The sequence below is a fragment of the Echeneis naucrates genome, chromosome 5 (genome assembly GCF_900963305.1).
Source record: "Echeneis naucrates chromosome 5, fEcheNa1.1, whole genome shotgun sequence".
Lineage (NCBI taxonomy): Eukaryota > Metazoa > Chordata > Actinopteri > Carangiformes > Echeneidae > Echeneis > Echeneis naucrates.
Genome location: NC_042515.1, coordinates 6,644,866 through 6,664,523, shown reverse-complemented (window position 1 = coordinate 6,664,523; position 19,658 = coordinate 6,644,866). Strand labels below are relative to the sequence as shown.

At 41.8% G+C, this 19,658-nt stretch overlaps 1 protein-coding gene across 1 annotated transcript in view; it reads left to right on the top strand.

Annotated features, from left to right (window-relative positions):
• The first annotated feature begins 5,103 nt into the window (after positions 1 to 5,103).
• Positions 5,104 to 19,658, top strand: part of tafa3a (TAFA chemokine like family member 3a) — an 81,036-nt gene continuing 66,481 nt past the window's right edge. The window contains exon 1 of the mRNA XM_029502542.1: positions 5,104 to 5,253. The gene's annotated coding sequence lies outside the window, so the exon portion shown is untranslated. The remainder of the gene's footprint in view (positions 5,254 to 19,658) is intronic.

The following is a 19,658-nucleotide window of genomic DNA, read 5'->3' as shown; positions in this document are numbered from 1 at the left end:
GAGTAGCAGTTGTGTTGAAACAGAGAGAGCTGCCTGTGTTGCATAATTATTTATATCTGAGTTCACTGACTATCTTTCAGCTGATAGTGTTCAAGGTTTGGGGCTAATATGTAACTTAAATAAATATGGAAAATGACAAATGAACTCCAAATCACTGCAGAATTTTACTGACCATTGTTTTCAGGGAGATAGAGGATTTCTTCTTCTTCGCTTTGACTCAATTTTGGTTCATTCATTCATTCATTCATTCATCTTCTACCGCGTATTATGTTTCCGGGTCACGTGGGGTGCTGGAGCCAATCCCAGCTCACATTGGGCGAGGGCGTGGCCACCCTGGACAGGTCCAGTCCGGCCCAGGGCCCAGTTTTAGTTCATGTATTTATTCATTTATTAATTTTTATTTTTTATGACTCAGTTGTATGTCTGAAGAAGTAAACCAGAAATCAGAGTAACTTGTGTAGTTTCTTGGTGTGTTTTAATTTATTTTTTTTAATCCAGTTGTGACTGAACTTTAATATCATTTCTGTGCATATTCGTAAATTCGTAATTTCGTTATATTTGATCTGATTTCATACAGTTTACTTTATTCCCCAGTAAAATATTCAAATTTTGACCAAGCACAGTGCATATTTTACCTAAGTAGCTCATCTTTGGCTTAGATGAGACGACTTGTTATCCAGCCACAAGAGGAAAACGCTGCTGTAGAATAAGAAATCTTCACGATGTACCTTGTAGTTTTCACTTTTCTGCTCACCTTATCACGCATCTCACAGACCTGTTGAGGTGTGCAATGCTGTATTTTCTCCAGTAGATGGAGCCAGAGCACCATCAGATCATATCAGACTAACAGGATCATGGTATGGACAGTTGAGTTGGTAATCTTGGAGAAGGATGGCAGCTGTGTCTATCTTGTATGTTGTAACTTGCTCATATCACTGTGCAGCTCAACGGGAAGCACACGTATCCTGCCACAGCCATCTGTATGTTGACACATTTTTTTGTTTATGGCCTGTTTGTGTCCAACAGCTGTTTTATTGCACATGCTGGCAAGTGATAAAAAGAAATTAAATGATTTCCTTTGGCTCAGCGGATGGAATCTTCTTAAAAAAAAAAAAAACTTTTATTTTGCCTCCCAAAGATGAAATACTCTCAGCATCCAGCAGCAGGATGAAGATTTAATCTCCCTCCTGATGAATGACCCACTTCTTCTCCGTCAGAGGCCGCTGAGGCAGACTGCTCTGAATCTGACAGGAACAGTGGAAATGGCAGGAGGATTTGTTGTCTCTTTGTATATGTGTCTGTGGCGGTGGGGCAGATGCTGGTCACAGTTTAGAAGATCTCAAGTTCATCTTGTGTTTAGATCTTCAGGAGAGAAAACAAGAGGCGAGAAAAACCACGTCTGAAGTTCATATTTCAATGTGCAACAGAACAAAATGAATGTGCGATAATTTTCATTCAAACAAAAGTGTTTATCTTATCTATTGTGTCACGAATTGTTTCGAATCAGGTAGAACTGAAGGAAAACTTGTATCCATTGTGTTATAGTGAGGTGCTGACTGATTTTAAAGGACTTTCAATCCACCCAACTACAGTCCAGGTCTTAATGTGGGACTTGTTTACAGATAATACAAAAAGGATCTTTCAGTGATCTTAATAAAGTGATCTATGATTACATATTCAACCGTGGATCCTTCTTTGGTTTACAAAAATGTAGAAACTAGTTGGAAGTACTCACTTGAAGTTTCACGTACCTGTGACTTCTTCTACCAAAGATAATTTTTTCCCCTAAACTTCCCAGATGATTAATCTAAATAAAAGATTGAAGAACAAAAAAAGGTAAAGATTCGATTGTAGATATATATTTTTTGTCTTCTCATCAAACTCATTGCAATGCTGCTTCGACACTATTGCATCAGCATTAATGATATAAAAATGTAAACTGTCACAGGAGACATTTTACTGTTGAGCAAGCAGTTTTGTTTTTGATCATTTAACTACCTAGTCCCCTTTTTGCATTTTGCTACTTTTACCTCTAATGAGAATATTTTTACATTGTTAATTTGGTTGGAGAGTATTTACCCATCATTGTTAAAACTGACTTGTTTTGTATCCGAGCTACCATATGAGTGCTTTCTCCCTTGAATTAGTTACAGAAAACTGAGAAGTTTCTTTTTTATTTTCATGCGCTTTTGAAAATTCTCTCACTAATTTATTGAAGAGATAATTGTGAATTTCTCACCGTGAATGGGGATGAGTTCGCTTGTGTTAAACTTAATATGACCTGCAGGACTAGATAAGTTATATATGCTTAGTTTTGACTGTTGCGTTTTGGTTTTGTTTATCAAACCCGCCAGTAGTGCCACTGCTCGGACCAATCTGAACTCATGTAAGACGGTTGTGAATGGACATTATTTCTTTTTCTTTGGTTACAGCTCCCAACTGCTATCTAAAAGTTGGAAAGTCCATTAGGGCGGGCCCCTGATGAAAACCTATTAATGGCTCTGCAATTGGGATAGAGGGTGGGGGTGGGCAGGGGGGCTTGCAGGGCAACCACAAACAAAACCATAAAGCCTGATGTAGCTGCCTTTCATCGAGCATCTGCAGCTGGGGGAAGAAAAACTACCCCTGGGTTCTGCAGACCTGTTGAATTAAAGGCGGCATTAACTGCTGCTTCCTCTGCATTATTGATGGCTTTCTCCATTCCCGAGGCCATTATGCCTCCGATTTTCCCTCTTGCAATTTTCTGCGAGACAACCCACTGTCTTCAAACACACTTCAACGATGAAGGCAGGGTGAGGGTTCAGGCAGAGGGCCAACACTGCTCCCTGCAGGGTGTTCTTATTTTAAGCTGAACTACCGCAATCAGCGATGGGCCTCGGAGCATCCACAACTTTTGCTCCCTGTGTGAAGTCAAAGTAGTCACAGGGTGGAGAGCATGTGATGATGGCTTCAATGCAAAGAGCCACCTACAGTGGCCAGACCTGAAGTGAGGCGGTGAGGGTCCCTCCATGAGGCCTCCATGACACGACACCTCAAATGCAGCAGATCTGTGCCTCTCCGTCAAAGCGACAAAGCAGAGACTTCTTCTTAGAGATGCTGATGCCGAATGCTCAGTCACCAGGATTACCTCATGACTCATCCCAGCCGCCACCTACAGTACATTTGTTGTTGAGCTCTCCACCAGAGGCACATACTGCCGGCTTTATCTGCTCTAGCACAGCTTGAGGAGCCTTACCTCACGGCTGACCTCATCCTGTCATATGATTTAATGAGCGGAGCTGTGTCACAAACCACAGTGTCAGGGCCATGACAGGATAGGTCTATACAATGCTCGAAAGATTAATGAGGTCATCTCCTCTCGCCGTGTGTGTGCGCGTGTGTGTGTGTGTCGGTGAGGAACTGTGGGGAAAAAAGAAAGAAACTTGATGACTTTGAGAATCATATCATAAATGACGCAAATAGAATCAGAATAACAGCTTCTCTATTCATAGGCAATCATGAAGTGATGTGAAGCCTGGCACTGGTCCACCTATCTGCTTTGAAAGTTATAGCTCTGCCCGGTCAGTGATAATGGGCTGACATTTTTTATATTGAGTCCCCTGGGATTTGTGTATTCTGCCCTTTTGATTCTGCTTGCATGTGTGTGTGTGTGTGTGTGTGTGTGTTTACAGAGCTGTCTGTGAGGTAGTAGATGGTTTTGGCTTTATGATGATAACACTCTCTCAGGGTGTCCAAAATCAATCAAATCCAAATCCAAATGCTTGCCTCCGATCTCCACAGGCTGTTTCAAAGGTTGGTATTGATTATTCCACCCATTCCTGCCTTGCGGGGGGACAGATGAAAGAGTCTGCTTGAGAAATGGAGAGATGATAATGCAATTACTTGGGGGGGGGGGGGGGGGGGGGGGGGGGTGCTTTGTAGACTGCACAGCAAGGCTTAAGGAGAAAGGAAGTTGAATGTCAGAGACAAACAGATGCATTATCATAAGCTTAGTGAGTAGTTGGAAGTCAAATGCATGTCATAGCACACATGGTGTTTTTGCTGATGGGAAGGACTTTTTTTGTGGGGGGGGGGGCATTGGATGATCTCTTATTGTTATTTATTCAGTTTTGCTCTCTGCATTTTTTTTTAAAACTTGCTACATGTTTTATATTTGTGAAATCTATAATTGAAAAAATAAACCATTTATGGATGGTTCAACAGATGGTTTTCGTGCATGCCGCAGAGGCGTGCATGATCAAAAGACAAGAAAAACACACACAAACACATGCAGGCATGCACACATCCACACACACACACACACACACACACACATAACCACACAGTGAGAGAGCAAGCTCCATTTAGTCCCTAAATCTTTTTTGTTCGTACCCACTGACCCTGTAAAGTGGGCTATTTTCTCTACAGCCACATATAACCCCATAAACAGGCTTGTTTGGTTTCAATGGAAATATCTCCTCAATAAAGTTGGACTGGACATTTATTAGAAAGCACTTTATGGAATCTTCCAGCCTTTTCTAAAACACCTGATATAACACTGATAGGTAACACCGGTGTTGTCACTCCTCTGCTGTTTCTCTGCCTCAGATAACCATCTCGCTGTCTTTGAGAGGCTTCCACCATCCAGTTATCGCCTCCACTGGATGGCGCTGTAACACCGACCCAGCAGCGCCGCCACCATCATTACCACCACCTGGCCCCACACAAACACACACACAACACACAAACACACACACACCGGGATCCGGCTGCTCTGTCATTCCCTCGGACACCTCAAATCCAGATCTCTAACTGCGCCAAGACGCTGCCAAAAGCCAAAATGCAGCCAGTGTGTGGAAGGAGGATTGTCAAAAAGCGCGTCACGGCCGAATCCAGAAACTATGAGTGACGGCCCGGTCAGCCCAGCTGCTGTGTCGCTCAGGCGGATGTCAAGTTGTGAGTCAACCGGAGGACCAGCAACTTTTATAGACTTTTAAGTCCACAACCTGCAAGTAGCCGGCAGCGGCACTTCACTCCTGTTTGGCTCGGGGATTGTGCGTCTGGAGCGCTTGGACATTAGATCAGTGGGTTTTTTTTTTGTTTTGTTTTGTTGTTGTTGTTGTTTTTTTTTAGGTTATGTGTTGTCGAAGGCGTCTTGAAGCGACAAGGAAATGGCATTTCTGTGAAGAAGAGCTCTCTGGTTTTTTTGTGGTTGACAATGGAGAATAAATGAAGGGGACGTTTTCCCGGGATTAACTGACTGCACAACGACAGGTAAGCTCAATGTTGCCTCATTAAACTCCAAAATGTTTTTTTATATGTTCTATTATATACGTTATATGTAATATTTATATATAACGTCGATTTGAGTAGAAACTACTGGATCCAAAAAAATTCACATCGTTAAGTTGTGAAACCTGAAAACAGCTGAGGCATGACTGAAAAATCAGTGAATCAACTAATGTAATGAATTTAGCTGACGTCCATGATAGATAGGTATTAACTTATGAGGCACCAGACTTACAGAGGGCTGCAGGAGCAGCTGTGGGCTTCGTGCTGTCAGGATCCACAGAATCACTTCTATGCAGCAACATGAAATCAACATGGACACAAATGAAGTTTTCCCCCCTCTTGAGAGACAAGGTTACTCATTTTAGGTTGTGCAAAAGCTTTGGAGGGACTTCCCTGTGCTCACACACACAAACTTCATTTCCCTAAATATCTTTGGCTATAATACAGATGGATGACGTATGTGGTCTCATTTGCATCCAGACAAGTTATCATGTGATCATGGCATCTATCTAATGCAGTATATTTTATGAAATGTGTCATTAATTTTGTTGCCGTTTCATCTGCCCATCATGTTGGAAAGGTAACCCCAAACATAAACACGGCTCCCCCACAGTAAGTAAGTACATGCAGCCTGAAATGGGACCTGGAGCTGAATTGACAGCGTGTCCATCTGAGTGATTCCCTTCAACTCTGAATTAAGAAGAAAACAGCTCTAAGCGGCTTGTTTGTGACTTAAGGAAACTACAATGCTGTCATCTTGCTGGATTATGTTGAGGGGGCACGGATGGAGTACTTAATGAAAACGGGATCTTGTATTTGCTGTCAGCGGCTCTGCGCACACACAGTTTAGAGATTCTTACACACCACTGTGAATATTCCTTTTTCTACCAGCCCTCCCACCTCATCTTGTCTTTTTTTTCCACCTCAGTCTGTCTCCTTGTTCTTTTATCTGCCCTTCAGCCCCTTGACAAGCATTGTGCGGTCAGCTGTTTTTTTTTTTTTTTTTCCCTCCTCCCCCCCCTTCCCCTCAATTAGTGCTATCATCACATTTCATCCTGTGGAATACAGGGATGGTAATAACCTTACACTCCTATTGCGGAGTGATACAATTCTGCTGTGATTAATTGAAATCCCCTCGGAGAGTCAGAGGAGGCGTAGATCTTCTGTTTCACACTCACTGACAGGCAAGCCATTATATTGTTTTATAGATCGCCGTCAGTAGCCCTTGAAGTTGCCTGCAGCCCACTGTTGTTCTGGAGGGGTTTTTTTTTGTGCAGTGTTATTGGTTGGTATTGCTGACAGGCAGAGCAAAGGCCACCATGGGATTATTGGAGATGGGATCCCTCTGACAGTTTCACTGTATTTGACAGTTACACTGCAAACTTGGAAACGATTTTTTGTCCTCTTGAAGTGAGAATTTGTTATCTAGCTAACGGCTTAGAATAAAATTGCATGTGTGCCTGTAAACAACCTGCCACCATAACCTCACCATACTGCGCCGTGGCTCGCACATTTCCAAACAAGTGGTGGCAGAAGCAAAAGAAAAAATGAAAGAGAGGATGCTTCTGCTTTTGTTGTGGCAACAAATGTACCGTGTCTCTGCAAAAAATAACCAGAATGGAGAGGTTAGACAGATTGGCTTGCAATTTCAGTTTTCTCCGTTTTCAAAGCCACCATCACATAAGCGTTAAACCCCCCCCCCCCCCCCAATAAAACCCAAAACAGCAGAGTCTGAGAAAGGCAGAATCGTAGACTGAGCCTTGGAGAGAGCACTTGATATGCATGAGCCACCAGGTGATTTCCAGAGGAAGAGAACAGCGTGGATAAGAGGCTTGTCTCTAGTTTTAAGGAGTCACCTCAGGCAGGATTTGTGTTCTCTGCCAGCTTCCTGCTCACTCTGTCAGATCAATAGGGCATAATATGAGAGTCTGGCTTGTGTTTGTAGGCGTGATATGAAACAATGCGTGCACTTAAATTTTTCCATTCTATACATGAATGTGAAAAGCTGGGATAGGTGCTCTTTTGGGATCGCCACTCCAGTCCTTCCAGATGTCTCCCTTCTATGACTGACATGTTTGCATCTCCTGTAGTGAAGCCATCCAAGTTTATGCAGGATACATATACATGTGAAAGCCTCGTGACTTGTCACAGAGAACACAGTGCTGCGGCACTGTGAGTTAACCATAAAATCCTGAGTGTTGCATCATTTCAAAAACTCTGCATCCACCACCAGCTCTGCAGATTTGGCTTAGCAGAACAATAAAAAGTTATCCATCTATGTACATGATTACACCCCATTTCAGCACCTCAAGGTTTGCCGCTCAGTGGCGTTCATAGGCTAATTTGTTCAGAAAGCACAGTTTGTTCCACCTCTCAAAGCAATAACTCGAGCTGCATCGTTGCATCCATTGGGTTTTTAAAGGGAAATTCAAGCCCCACCGTAGTTAAAGAGATGCAACACTGTGACACTCATGCAGCTCCATCATGCACGAGGTGGTTGGAGGGTGTGGAGGAGGGAGAGGAGGAGGAGGTGGGTGATATGGGGGGAGAGCATGTCCCATGTTTTATAGATGCCATTTAAAGAAGCATGCCCAAGATGGGGTGGCTGCAATGAACTGTAACCACTGACAAAACACCAAGACAATAAACAAACAAATTGGTTTCCTGGAAGCCAGCAGTGTCCCACTCACTCGCCCGGGCTGATCCTTGCCGATGCGTCAAGCTGTTTTTTCTTCAGAGATTAGGCTGCGAAGCACAACTCCATCTCTTATTTATTCATGCTGATTTGCTGTGTGCGTGCAAAAGTGCGTATGGGTGAAAGTGAGGGAGAGGGAATGTATGTGTGCACAGCCGAAGTGTTTGTAAGAAGAAGTGTGTTTTCTAAAATGTTTATGTGGATGTAATGTGGACGCTCCTGGCATGTGTGCGCAGGCTACAATATGTTGCATCACACTGTTTATACTGTGTGTGCGTGTGTGTCCGGTATATTGTGATTTCACTGTATTATATCAGCTCTTTTTGTTATCCATTCAGTGTTCCTGACTATGATCCTGCTGCTGTGGCTCGGTAATGATTTGTTCATATCACTCTGCTCATGTCTCGCATCGAAGGGCTTTGTTCCAGTCATCTTGTTTTACCTGGATTATGTGTTGAAGTGGCTAGACCTTTCAGACCACCGATGATTCTCATCCTTTTTTTTTTTTTTTTTTTTTTTTTTTTCAGCAGATGGAGCACCTTAACTAACTATTGAAAAATCTCTCCCGTCATGAAAGTCAGCTGAATCATCAGTACTAATTTATGTTTCAATGAACTCTGGTTCTGTAAAAAATGTCAAAGGTACGAACCGCTAAGCACGTGCGAAGGACAATGAGGAATTTAACAATGTTTTGCTGACTTCTCTTTTTGAAAATGTCAAGTTTGCTGTGCTCAGAAACGTACTCTGTTGCATCACCCCGCCCGAGCAGTGATGTCACCGCATCCTAGTAAGCAAACACAGCATTATAAAAGGGTGCCCAAGTGACTCTTATGAAAATATTATGGTGGACGGAAGCTCAAAATTATGTTGCTGAGAAAATTATATAAATAAAACCACCAATTTACTATCAAATTCTCTATGTAAAATGTACATGAAAATATAATTGTACAACTATGGCCTCATGTTTTTGATTCAGTTAAACAAAATCTTGTGTTTTCTGGCTCAAGCAAAGAGTGCAAATTGAAAAAGTGGACGCAGTTTGTGGTGGAAAAAGAATGTCTCTTTTTATTATTCTATCGGATCCCAATCCCAAGGTTGGAAACTGCTGATGCATGCTGTTTTTGGATTTTTTGTTTATAATTTCAAATGTATCCAACTGGGTAATGTTAGTTGGGTGGCAGCTTTAAATACGTTGTGGGTGTGAGTGTAATCATGGATGGTTGTTAGTCTCGATGTGAGAGACCAGTAATTGAACGGCGTCCTGCGTAGACATTGCTTCCTGCTCAGTTTCATGCTCGCTGGGATAAATATGAACCCGTTGTGACACTCAGAGATTGGCAGGTACGTCAGTTGGATGGATTTGTGAACTTCCTCAACTTTTTCAAGCCTTGAGTTTGTATAATGGCCGCCGCCATGTTAGCATTTAAAAACCAGAATAAACCATATTTGGAGAAGGTGGATCTGGGTGATTGAAGGTGTCAGTCACACTGTGGCCATGCCCTAATTCATACCCCGCCCTACCATCTTTTTTCCTGTAAATGGATCACAATGTTGTTTTTTTATTTTATTTTTTTTATTAAATCCTGTTGTATGAAAGAAGACTTTAAAGTAGTGATTGAGACCTGTGAGTCATAAGAAAAACTTTATTATTTATATTTATTTATTAACTGACAGAGCTAATAAATCAGATGAAAAGTAGAGCCATTTCTTCGGAGACGACGAGTCGCCCCCACGATGGTCAACAGATGGAAAGGAGCTTTTAAGCCTCTTCAGCGTGTTGTCTACAGGATTCCCCGATTACTTCTTGTGTCGGGGTGACGTATGCCAGCAAACTGACATTTTCCAATACCAGTTAGTCCCGTCCCTCCTGAAGGTACTTTGTGAATCTGGACTGGGAATTCAATGCTGAGGACAATGAAGTTTGAGTGGAAAACAGCCTCAGCAGAGCTTAGGAATCCAGTCTTCCACGGAGATGGCTTTCAGCTTTGTCAGGCATCACCATTTCTCCCACCTCTCTCCCTCTCTCCATCTCTTTCTTCAATTTCTTCCCCGTGCTCCCTTTTCTCGAAGTAGTTAGTATTTGGCAGCTTTCACTCAGTGTTGTGGCATTGTGCTGGATTCCCATCAACTCCTTCTTCAGCACAGCAGCGAGGAACTAAATTCTTCAAGCCCTTAGCCATTGGCCCAGTGAAAAGGTTGGGGAATTGCAGATTTTGAGAAGCCCCACTTCTAAACCCCAGTTCCTTTGGGACTAAAGAAGCTCTCTGGCAGATTTTTTTTCTCCCGCTCTCTCTCTTGCTTGCTCCCTGTCTCCCTTTCTTGTGGTGCCTAAGGGTCCTTACTTGTGCGTTTGTTTTTTTTTGTTTTTTTTTTCTGCTGTTCTTTTCTGGTGGTGTTGTCAAGCTCCACCTCATGCCTGTAATCATTAGACTGCGATTTGAGGAGAAAATAGCAATTATGGAGCCTGCTATTTTCTACGCTTGTTATTCCTTTGCTGAGAAAGGAGGAGAATGGCATTCCTCTTGTGATTATATTCAAATGAATGCAAGTCAATAAAATTGGCAATTACTGTTGAAGGTCTCTCAATTCGCTTTATAGAGGAGGGCTGATGTTCAGGCGTTTCTTTAAATTTATTTATTTTTCACAATTCTCCTCTGCTGTGACTACACTGAACTGTTACACTTACACTCAGGTTCCTTCGTCATCTTCAGCACCTCTGAACATTGTTCGGCTTGAGCTGTAAACTAAAATGGACTGTTATTGATGATCATCGACGGTGGAAGAGCTGTCTTCAGAAGAGAGGCCATGCCATTAGATATGTTGTGCAGAAGCCATCGCCTGAGCCGCGATCTGATGTTCATGATGAAAACGAGACATAGGAATCTAAAATCTAATTGTGTTAACTCTCCACCATGATAGATTGAGCTGAAGGGTAGCTGCAGTTCATGCTCCCCTTTCATCCGTCCAAGCACACTTCCTTTGTCAGTCAGCTATCTGCACAATCTACGTGCACTATAAATGCATGCCCTTTTAATTGCTCTCTCACAGTAAGATATTTTTTTTTTTTTTTTTTGGGGGGGGGGGGGTAGTACCGTAATGATCATCCTTTATAACACTTTTTAGCCAGGGTTGTCTGGGGTGGGAGGCTTCGACATATTACTCTCCAGGAGGCTCCATCCAAGAAGAAAAAAGTGTAAAAAGTGTGCACCCACTATTACAAAACCATATTCAAATAATACAAGAATTAATAATTTGCATGTTTTATAACGATACATCACATTTATTTTTGATTTCTTATCAGGAAAAGAAAAATTCACACCAGTAATAGATTAAACACATTTATCAGCATAAATATGCAGTAATATTAAGCCTTTAAAAATGAGTTATTTTTCTATACATGAAAAGTCATTTGAGAGAAGACAGGATGGATTCTTTTACTTTAACATCATTGTTATGACAAAAGACAAAGTAAAACCAAGATATGATAACTGCTGACATTTAGAATAATGTCATGTGCTGAATATTGGTGGATCTCCTGGTTCGTTTTCTGACGATGTGCAAGAAGCACAATCAAATGATCAAACTCCGACAGACGAAAAAGAACAGAGAAGACTAAGCTCACCACTCGGGACTGGATCGGCGTATAGGCGGGCTTGAGATGCAGGTCCACACTAAGCCAAGAGTTGCTGAGGTTCAGGAAGGAGGTTTTACTGCCTCGCAGGAGCAGCCGATGCCATCTACTGCTGCCCATAACACTTATCTCTCCGTGGGGTCACCAGAAAAGCTTTATGTGTGTCCCAGCAGAAGCATAACTCCAGTTTAACCCAGCACATACTCTTGACACAGCTTAATCTAAAAAAGGGAAGATTTGCTAACAGCATCGATGCTGCCCTTGATTTTTTATGGAGGACAATTAGGTGGACAGAGGTTGTAGTGACAGGAACGTTTTATGTTTTTAAGAGGTTGTTTTCACCACGCTGTGCTCTCGTTTAAGCCCCTTCTGAGTCTGTGTGTGGCCGATGTTAAGCCCGTACAGTACAGGCAGGCTTTTCTTGTCGCTGCAACACAAATCTGATACTTAGATTGAGGCCTTTTTTAAAAAATGTAAAGCAGAGTTATAAGCCTTAGGATGGAAAAACTGTTTTGTTCCCTCTTCCTCTCACTTGCTCTTTCCTGCGCACACACACACACACACTCTTTCACCACAGCGTGCAGGGTGTCTAATTTCTCTTGGGGTTTGGACTTTGGTGTGAGAGAGAGAGAGGGTGTGATGGAGAAAATGAAAGAGAGGGGCGAAGCAGTGGTGCGCTGGCAGCTCAGAGGAAGCTGCCCACACTCACGGAGTTTGATACCACCTCTCATCTCTTTGGCTGCTCGTCCGTCTGTTCTGTCTCCGAGCCCGGAGTACCCAGCATGCATGTAGCCTCTTTGGGACTGTGTCAATTTGATCATTGTTTACTCTCCAGTTTCAGGTGCTGGAGACAAATCACATGTGTTGTGCATGTTGCTGTCATCCGTGAGGAGAAATTGAAATCCAAGTGTGTTGTTTTTGCATCTAAGGTGAGCGCCAATGCTGAATTTCGTAGAATGGAACGGCTGCCAAGCAGGCTTTGTTTACTCTGTGTGTCCTGCTGACAAGTGGCTGCTGCAAATATCAGCTGCTCCAGTGTCATACACTGCAACTTTGTACAATTATCTGCAAACATCACGCTTAAATAGGTTTGATGGCACTTGTACAGTATCAAGTTATGCACACAGTCTGCATTCATGGCTTTAGATCCAGCAGCTAGGGAACTGATTTCTGTGTGGGTTCATCACCAGATCATATCAGCAAAATTGACAAGGTCTGCTCCTTAAATTTAGTCATAGAAAACAAAGATGGCGCAAAAGAAAAGCAGCTACAACCACCACTTCAAGGGCCAGAGGAGGCTACTTTTTCAAGCGTTGAGTGAGTGCCTGAGTTTTTTGAACATCCAGGTAAGAAGGTCACACAGAAAGACTTCAGTAAAGTGTTATTCAATCGGAAGATTCCCACTTCATCTGTTTTCACGTAATTTTAACTCTAATTAGGGTCACGTTTCCATTTTATTTAAGCAGTTTGTTTGAATGATTCTTTATCTTTGGAACTATTTAAAATGCATTTTTTGGCTGTTTCATTGATGATTGATGCTCTAATGCACCTTTACAAGTAAATCGAATGCTCCATGTTGCGTGGGTGTTAATTAAAACCAGTCCTAGTTATATCCTATAGCGGTAGCTTGTGGCCTTATCAGTGCTTAAATAATATTTTACTAATGTTTAGAAATCTGTTATAAGTTAATGTTTAGAACAACTTACTGGGTAGCCCCTGTAGCACAAGTTTTAAAGTGAATACCTTTTATTCAAGTACCATTTGTCAAAATATATCAGACCAATATATTCAGTCTTTTGTCTACCAGCATCCCAATCCCAGTGGATTAAGCAAACAAAACAAAACACCACACATGAAATAAAGTGAAAGAGGATTTTATGTTATGAAAAATCTCTGTATATCCTCTAAAATGACATTTTACTGCTTCTGATTTGATCATGGAGGTGCCTCTAGAGCACCGTTTGACCACTTAGCATCTGGAAAATGGCCGAAGAGCATAAGAACTGAAAGTCTTCTATTGACCACGAACGCTTCTGTCTGGAATTGTTGGTGCTGTTGTTTAAACCCCCTTTCCTCAGTGACACTCAATAGGCAGTTACTGATCTTAGGGGTCACTTCAATATAAGACATCCAGTCTGCACTACGAAAAGTTAGCCGAGCTTTGCCCTGAGGTCTCACTGGCATCTGTCAAAGTCCGCTGAGAGGCCAGCTATTGTGATAGGAAACCATTATCAGCCTTTAACAATTTGTGATCTGCCTCTGTCTTCACAAAACCCTCCTCTGACTCTGACTAGGATATTGCCTTACAGCTGCTCAGTTTGAATGAAATTATGTTGAATGCAGATCTTTTTGGTAAGATTGTTGATACCAACACGTATGTGGCCTTAGCATGCACTTGCTTTACCCTCCTAATGACATGACTTAGCAGGTCTTAACACTGATGCATGACCCCTTTCTGCCTTGTCACTGGAGACATAATGGAGATATTTTTGCTGCCGTTCCTTTTCCCTCTGTTGCACATCTCTTAACACTTCTTCCCTCAGCCCTAATTCATTTAAACATTTAAAACTGGTACCTCCATTATTCATGTCCCCTAATAGTCTGTGGACCTGGCCTGGCCTCCCGCAGCACCTCGGTGCAGAGTGTGTCTGGATGGACGGATTCCCAGGCTGCTCATTAATTGATGCCTCGGTTGACACCGGAGGTCTAATGCACTCTCCCTCTCTGCTCACTTTCCCTGTCGAACCAGCATTGTCTTCTTTTCCTTCTCTCACACGAAAGGCGTGAAGGGTTTTCTCAGATAGCTTGATGTCATGAATTTGTGCTAAAAAAGTTCAAAGGGTGTCCTCCCCCCACTGGCCCGCTAAGAGGAAAAGCTATGTTAGACAAGAGGTTAGATCTCAAGGAAAACTCGGTTCATGGCCAGACCGTGGGAGTCAAGACCGGTAGAAGTAAATATCATACATTTCAGTATTTTCCCAGCGCGTTTGTCTGTTTCTTTCAAGTTCTGTCCTCAATTCATTTCTCTGGAGCCAGGCCCCGTGTTCGCCATCATTTCAGCGCAGTGTGTGGGCGTTGGTTACCTCCTCTACTGTTGTCTAACTTAAAGAGCAGTCTGCTCCAGAAGGGAACGTTCAAGTGGGTCATTACACTGAATATTCAACCACATGGAGCAAGATGAAAAGTTAGGCAATTAAGAGCTGCGAAATTGTACAAAAGAGACCCTCTGTTGTTTCTGCACAGAGAATAGACAGCAGGAAGAATTAGGCTTGGCCAGGAGCAATTGCTCTCCGCATTGCAGGAAATAGCCAGAGCCTCAAATCTTACCACACTGGGTTCTGGCTGATAAATAATTTTGCTTGCTTTGAGCAGTACAAGTTGTGGCTGACTGACTGTTACTTATATTGAACCTAATATAAAAGGCCAGTTCTTCTCTTTTGGTCTGTCATCCTTGGGGCTGACCTTCAGGTTGGAAAATCACCAGCATATTCATTTCTAGTAGTCTTTGTGTGTAATTAAAATGTTAAGGTATTCTCTTAGCTGTCACCTGCAGGGTGCCCTACAACTGCAGCTTCAGATTTACTCAATGGATTTTTTTTGATTAGCTAATGTTTGACCCAGATAACAAGCTATAGAAAATAATAATAATAATAATAAGAAAAGAAAAGTGTTTTGTTTTTTGAAATACAAAACCTGCAGTACAGGGCCTGGTCATGGATGCCTGAATGCCAGTCTGACTGCTGTATTAGAACTGTGCAAGAAATCAATTCAGGAAATATAGAGGCAATTATTTTGTCTCCCACATTCGCTGACAAAGTAGCCGCAACCGACCCAAGAAGAAAATACAGAATTAAAGAGAAGAAAACAAATGCGTCTCTACTGTGGGGTTTGGGGAGTGTAGAGAGAACATGTGTGTGATTTGAAATGATATGAACCTCTGCAAAGTATCTGTAATTAATAAAAACGCTGAATGCTATTGATTCACTCAACCTTTAACAAATATTCTACTGTGTACTGGCGCAAAGATAGACTCAGCAAACCATCAATTTTATGGCCGGGCAACAGTTCTGAAGCCAGTGTTTGGCATCAACTGTAGTATTGTGTTTCTCGCTGTGCTGCCTGTGGAGTCAGTGCTCTGTAATGGGTCTTTTGGGTGTTTGAGTCAGACACGATATATCTGTATTCATGCCCATCAAGTTCATGCAGTGTCAAACAAAGCCATATTGTAGAAAATAGATTTCAGGTTTCTTTCGTTTTTCTTCTTTTTGAAAAAGCCAACATTTGAGGACCCTGTGTTTGAAGGTTGAACCACTGAATCATCCCGGTGTTGTAAACTTCACCCATCTGCGAAGAATTGTTCGCTCGGAGCACAATTGTAATCTGATTTATGAGTTCGAACTCGTGACCATAAAATCACCCTCATCAGTATCCTTTGTTATTCATGACGAATCCCTGATTGATCCCATCTTTCATTTCTGTTGTTAACTGTGTGAGTTCTGGCATTTACTCCCTAATCGGATCTCAGAACTTCATTACTGCTCACAGGTCTCCCATGCAGAGCTTTTCAGCCTCTTATTTTCCTGTCAAATGAGGTGTGCAAAGATCATCTGTAAGCCATCAGCAACAGAGGCCAAATGGAAGGGTAATGTGCTCCTCCTTATGCAAAGATGCACAGCTGCGATCTATGTATTAGCATTTGTGAGCAAGTCAAACCCTGTAATCCTTGTGATAATTAAAATTCCCCCTGTATGGCCTATTATCTGCAAATGGGGTCTATAAGAAGTAAAAGAAACAGAGGGGAGAGAGAGGGAGATGATAGCTTGACCGTTTGTGGCGCTTCTATACAATTAATGATGTGAAAACTGATCGACAGTCTTTCTGTGTTAAGATGTGGCATACCCCCCCCCCCTCCCCCCAAAAGGCCCCTTCGGGCACCACTGGGACTACAAACTTGGACGTGAACTCGGACTTTTGCATTAAATCAGGGGACGTGAAAGCATTTGCTTCCATAGTGCTGGAAGCAAAGCTGAAGAAGTCCGGGCTCCAAACAGAACATGTCTTTTCCAAAGAGCCCGTTCGATGACACATCCGTAAGAATCTGACAGAACATCATCCTGACCGCTGTGAGGAGAAGAATAAATGTTCTTAGGAAAGGGAGGAAAATGAAACGGTTCAGCCTCACTGCTAATGAAGTGTGATATGTTACAGAAGCTGTCTCTTTCATCTGTTAAGAGAAAAAGACAAGGAAGAACTATAAGACTGCAGTCATGGTAGTGTATATATGACTCTTGTTCGCCCCCCCTCAAGGCATTTTGCTGTATGGGTGTCACAGCACCTCAGCTCATCAAGTCCACCATGAATAAAGGTTAATACATTCAGCTTTTTGCTGTCAGGAAACCTCCTGCTATACATCATACAGCACTAACATCACATACTGAAGGTCCAGGGGGCTTTATTCTATTTTAGACCCAACTTTCATGTGAACTTCGCGCTAATTACATAAGTAATTGTATTTTTAAAGGACAACTGCTGAATGACAACATGAATGTAACCCAAATTTATTCGATGAAAGCAAATCATAGAATATCACCTGAACTGTGATGGTGTTAACTAGAGCTGAAATAACGTTTAAATAAAGATTGATTTGGCAGCTATTGCACGATGAGCATTTCATTTCTCAATGAGAGAAAAACACAAAAATGATTTGGGGTTTCTTGAGTCTTGTACCAAATCCAGCATTGTTCCTTTATGTTTGGGGGGGTATGATTCGTAGGCTGGCACAGCCTCTGCTGAGTGGATATTGTATAATGTTGCATATATTGTATTTTCTGTAATGTTTAAATTCATTTATCAGCCCTGCGCTGTTAACATCCATCTGTTTACCTAATTGAGCTGAGCTTAAGTTTCCAGAGAGTCATTGGTGATGCCGTCAGAAACGGCTTATAACTCAAATATTCAGTGGATGTATTTCATTACAGCTGTGCAAGAGTAGTTGGGTTTGATTTCATTTCAATTCAAGTGACGTCACCATGGCAACAGAGGCACCACCTCATAATTCAGATACTCAGATATTTTCCTTTTCATTCTTGGGGTGCTGAATTCTGATTGGTCCATGGAAATGATGATATCATAGTTGTTTTTTTGTTTTGTTTTTTTTTAGGGCCAACGTCCCATCAGTCATAGTGATTTGCTCTCACACTCCCTATTAGTCTTTATTTTAAGCAACAGTCACAGTCTTTAGTATTAATCTTGGGATCTAATACACTTTCATCTTGCTGCTTTCACCAAGAATCTCAGTTTTTGATTTCTTTCTTCTTCTTCTCTTCCACAGCTGAATTGTTTTTTTTATGTGTAGTGCCGTGTGTTCATTATCAGCATACATGAATATTTGTGCCTTTGTACGTGTGTGGGAAGCACAAGGTTCTGCTTATGAACGCCCTGGTAGTTGAGCCCTCTGAACGGGTGGAGCAGACACTGAGCTCAGACACACCTATTCATCACTCTGAAGCAGGGAGTTCATTAAAATAGCCCACACAGCCTCCTCCATATCTCCTGAACCACAGCCAGGGTTCCCTGCAAAACACACAGGGTCAGAAAGTGATCTCAATGCATACATATCAGCTGGAGCTATTGCTTAAAAAAGGAAAACAATAATGAAAATGAAAAAAGAAGCGTGGTCTATGTGAGACAGCAGAGAAGTCAAAACGCTTGAAATGTGTGCAGGATGTTTGCACCACAGTGAGAATTTGCAGCATCCACAAACACAATAACTGAATTGCATTTTTTTTTTTTTTTTGTTTAAACACTGATAAATAAACTACCTCGAAGAAATACCAGACTCTCACTTGTTCATAACAAAAACAAATGTCACTTTCTGAAACCTTTTTAGTTCCACAGTATATTTTTCTCTTGCTTTTGTACTCGACCTTGATTGCAGAGAAAACTGGCGGCAGAACAAGTATATCACATATTATTCATGCACTTCCTCACTGTATAAGCCCTACATATGGAAGTCATCACTGATGCAATGTTTTCTGCAGGAGTTGTTCTCGCAGCAGGAACCTTCTGCTTTAACACCCGTGTCTTTATGTAGAGAGTTTATGGATACCTGTCTATATATCCACACGGTGCCTTGAATATGATAACTTTATGTACTGTATATGAGCTGCTCTGTATTTTCTACTTTGGTGAGTACAGCTGAGTTTGACTTTGTTTATTGTAAATATGAATGCAGAATATCTCTCCGAATGTGACACTGACAAAAAATGCAGAGATGTATCTTTTTTTGAATGCTGCTCAAGGATCATAATGCATTGTGGCCTTTGTAGATTTGTTATGTGTGTAATACATACTGTATTGTTGTTTTTGCTTTTTCTTTTGTAACCTGAACTTTTCCTTGTGGCACAGTATGGCATTGTTCTCTCCACGATCCGTCTCCTTGCTGTCTGGAAGCATATCTTATATTTAACAATCACCCTCACTGTCTTCTTTCACATATTAAGCACAGGGAATCCCTATCATTGTTGCCATGCTGGGAAATCACACTAAGGACAAATAGGTGAGGCAGAGTGACAGAGAGCGGGTGTACAGAGAAATAAAAATACATTTTGTCACAAAATAACTTTGGGAAGGCATCACATTGAATGCTGATAATGTCTGAACACTGGTTTTCCCCTGAAGTTTAAATGAGCATGCAGTACAGTGCATGTACGAGAGCATTTACACTTTACATGCACTTTAAGAATGCTTTAATTCTGTTTGTCATGTCACGTATTACCCTTGTACTCAGTTTATAGTATTACGTGGCATTTTCAGTGGCATGATTTGGGTATCTTGCTGAAGACGAAATTCAGCACATCCATCAAAAATGCCATGAAGTTATTTGTCATGAATGTCATGAAGTTGTTTTGGGGCATTTATAGAGACTGGAAGGCATGCAGCCCAAAGTAACTGATTCAACACAGAACATGTCAAACCTTCTCTGTTTTAAATTTGGAAGTTGATGAAAAATCCAAAAGGCAAAACTGACTCATTAGAAAGCAAGAAGAAGAAAGGCTGCAC